Source organism: Pteropus vampyrus, unplaced genomic scaffold (assembly GCF_000151845.1).
Source record: "Pteropus vampyrus isolate Shadow unplaced genomic scaffold, Pvam_2.0 Scaffold143, whole genome shotgun sequence".
NCBI lineage: Eukaryota > Metazoa > Chordata > Mammalia > Chiroptera > Pteropodidae > Pteropus > Pteropus vampyrus.
Window position 1 is genome coordinate 1,794,400 of NW_011888924.1, and position 3,721 is coordinate 1,798,120.

Below are 3,721 nucleotides of genomic sequence, written 5' to 3' on the forward strand. Positions count from 1 at the left end.
GAGCCTCTTTGCTCTCCAGTCCCCTCCCATACCCTTCACTGTACATACAAACGCAGCTTCTAAAAGCTGCTGACCCAAGAAAAAACACATAAGAGGCCAACTTTTGACATGACATGCACCAGGAGCTGATGCACTAGAGAAGACTTTTTAAGATCCCATTCAGCCATAATATGCTGGAGGCTCTGAGGACACAAATTGTCTAACTTGGTTTTCTACTGACCCAGAGAATCTTAAAAGGACCATCATGCACAAGATCATCATCTGAGGTCAATGCCTCTAGAGTGAGAACAGGGCTTCCCCGGTGTCAGGAGAAGCTGTCTGTCTGAAAGTCCAAGTGCTCCCACAGAGCAGTCAACCCCTGTTCTTGGGGTGGGCAGAATGCTTTCTTTCAGGCTCTGCCTCTTTAGAGCAAGGCAGCAGCCTGCTCTAGTGCCTTATTTCCCCAGTGGTCCACATTCTCTCCCAGTATCTGGTGCAAGGACTGGGAACATATGATGCTACTGACCCCAAAGATTTCAGGAACTCCTTTTCCCATCCACGCAAGCCCATGCTGGAGACCCAGGCCACTGCTAGATTTCTCTCCCTCAGAACAGCAATGCTCGGAAGCTCTGGGGTCAGGTCTCGGGGATTTCACCAATGATTTTATAAAAGTCTTCAATCAGTGGGGTAGAGGGAGACAGAGCACAGAGTAACTACTGTTGGGGGACGACAAGGACTTTTACAGAAAGGCTGAAGACAACTGTGGCATTGAGGCACGTAAGAAGCGAATGAAACATCTCTTCCAATCCCTACAGGGTTGGTTCCCTTGGTTTTGCACAAATCGACCATGTGTTTTTTTAATATATTAAAGTCTGTATCAACTGTAAGAACCCAGAGGCATTCCTTGATTATACAAACTGTTCAACTATCAGAGAAAGATCTGTATTAACTCAAGTTCAGCTTAGAGTTAAATGTGCCTTCTGTTCTAGTTCTTAACTGGCACAGATATCCGTGGTTCTGTGTAGACAGTCACTCCCTTAACCAGAATATTTGTTTAGGCAGAATATTCCAACCCCAGTCAAGCCCAATAGCTGAATTCATCGTATTTTTTAAGGAATCATTCACGTAAAGTCTCTAGACCACTGAGTCTTATGACCGTTCATAGCAGATATTTCTGAAATACAATAAAATAGAAATATGAAAGTTGAAATCACCGCGAGCCATTCACACAGACGAAGGGGGCAGAAGGAACCTCAGATTTCCTAATTATGGTCCCAGATCATCACCCTGGTATCTCTGCTGACTTAGTCCAAAGCATTTGCTTCTTCTGCCCAGTGAAGGAAGGGGCTGGAGCCCGTGGAGACAAAGCTGTGAGCCCTGAGCTTCATGCATGCACGATGGAGGCCAAGCAGGGGACACGGAGGATGGCAAAGAGGCGGCAGCAAGAAGGCTCAGGATCCTCATAGGGTCTGCATGGAACTGTTATTGCCCCTCTCCTCCAAATTCCCACCTGTGACGAAGTGGCCCACACAAGGCCCATCTCAGATGTCCTTCCTTTCCAAGTTGCCCTCGATGCTCAGACAGCATCCAGACAAAGAGGCAGGACCTGTCCTTCCCCACAGGACCCTGGGCAACTCTTGAATGACGGTGGCAGATGCCTGGTGCAATTAGACCTGAATGAGCATCTTGTTGGTGCCGGACATGCCCAGACTGAGGTCTGGGTCTGACATGCCCCTGCCCCTGCCAGGGGCCAGCAGGACCACAAAGGGGTCTGTGGTCTCCAATGGGCAGTCACAGGGCCCTGAGTGGAGAAGGCACTGGCCTTCCTCATGTGCCAAATCCAAGAAAGGCCTGCCGTCCTCAAGCCCCAAATTCAGCCATGTCAGAGAGAAGCTGAGACTTCCAGATGTCCTGAGTGGGAACTGCACCCACTGGGTGCCCTCATCCCTCATGTGTGACAGCATTTAGTAGGGGAGGGGAGAGACAGGAACGCTGTGCCTGAGTCGCTGAGGGGAAAACTCCCTTCTAGAACCCTCAGGCTGGCTTCCCAGACACGGAGTGTGCCCACCTCCTGTGGTCTAAGCTAAGGCAGTTTTTATGCAAGCACCTGGTCGCAGCAGCAGTTTGTCCGGAATGGAGCCTGGTGTTTATCTGGTGGGGCAGACAACCCAAACACGACCTGCGAAAGAGTGGCCTCAGCAACCCAGAACCGCCAGACAGCTGTGCCTCGGCCAGGCTCTCATCAGGCCTTCATCTCACGGCCCTCCACTCCGAAGGCCTTTAACTCGCGGGATGCAAGGAGTCAGAGGGGCAGCTGACCGTGAAATACACTTGAATTCAGTTAATTCTTTTCAGAGCGTTTTCAATGACAACCAAAATTGGCCCTAAAAGAATGAAACAGAAATATTCCTTTGTCCAGGGGAGACACATGGTGACTTATGACATAGCACGAGCCATTTTTGAAGCAGTGATTCAAGAGAATCTATAGCTAATAATCTAACAAATATAAGAAGGTTGCATTATGCTTTAAAATAGCCCCGGAAGCTGTGAGAGAGAAAAGAGCAGCGTCAATTCTGACATCACCACTGATAGTCAGACACCCTAGGTAACTCAGTTCAAAAGAAATGATTTAAATATAGAAGCTCAAAGTGAAGGCAGTTTACCTCCTAGAACATTTACTGTTGCTAAGCCAGGCTCCGTCTCCAGGGGTCATTTCCTTCCTCAGTTGTGGGAGCGGCAGTAACCTTGACGCTGAGGGAGGAGTGAAGAGTGGGCGGCCACAGTGGCAAGAAGATGATTTAGGCCGGATAGAAAGAAGCCAGTGAAGGCTATGGCTTTGGCAGCACCTCCAGTGTGTTTCCAAAAGAAATGAGCCATCAGTCACCTTGTACAATTTAAATATAGTCTGAAGGTAAAGAAATGAATGCATAAAGCACATACCAGCTAAACTAGGAGCAGAGATGTTTTCTATGGAAGGTCATGGATCCACGGGAAAAATAAATCAATGAAACTCCTCTCACAAATAAAAAGCAACCTAATTTAAGGGTTTTTTTTTAAGAAACAAAGTAATATAAAATAACCTATTTATCTGCTTCCTAAATCAAAAGTAAAGAATATTAAACTATATGAAATAAGTGATAAGACTAGCCTTGAATGTCTAGTTATAAGAAAGATGAAAGGAGAAAAATGAAAGCGAAATTATGCCTGGAATTATATTTAAAATTGGCATGAATTCCTTTGTTCTGAGACTTCCTTCCGCCTCCCATCAAATCCGGATTTTTGGTCCAACTCTCCACAGATCTTCTATGGCTCTCCTGACACCCACCAGGTGGGCCAAGCAGCTCCCCCGGGGAGGTCTTATCTAGGCTGCCTCATTGGCCACAGGTGTCAAGCATCCGATGAAATGACATGATGGTCACATCTGGCACTTGAATGGATTCTCTACCCTTCACCCAAGTCCATCCAGATGGCCCACTCAGAAAAACACTTTGTGGGGCATTTTAAGGAGCCTGGCTGAGCATCAGAATCTCCTGGAAAGCTTTTGAAAAACACTGCTTGCTTCCCAGGTCACACTCAGTGAAGCAGGGTGCTCCTGAATGCTGATAACAAAAGAAAAAAAAAACACAGCTCCAGATTTGGGTGTAATCCAGGGTTTCTCACCCTCAGCACTACTACATTTGGGGCTGGATAATCTCATGTTTTTAGAGGGCTGTCCTGTGCATAATGAGATGTTTACCGGCCA

At 47.2% G+C, this 3,721-nt stretch overlaps 1 protein-coding gene across 1 annotated transcript in view; it reads left to right on the plus strand.

Moving 5' to 3' along the window:
* Window positions 1-3,721, plus strand: part of CACNG1 (calcium voltage-gated channel auxiliary subunit gamma 1) — a 9,434-nt gene that overhangs the window by 4,729 nt on the left and 984 nt on the right. The gene's annotated exons all lie outside the window — the stretch shown is intronic.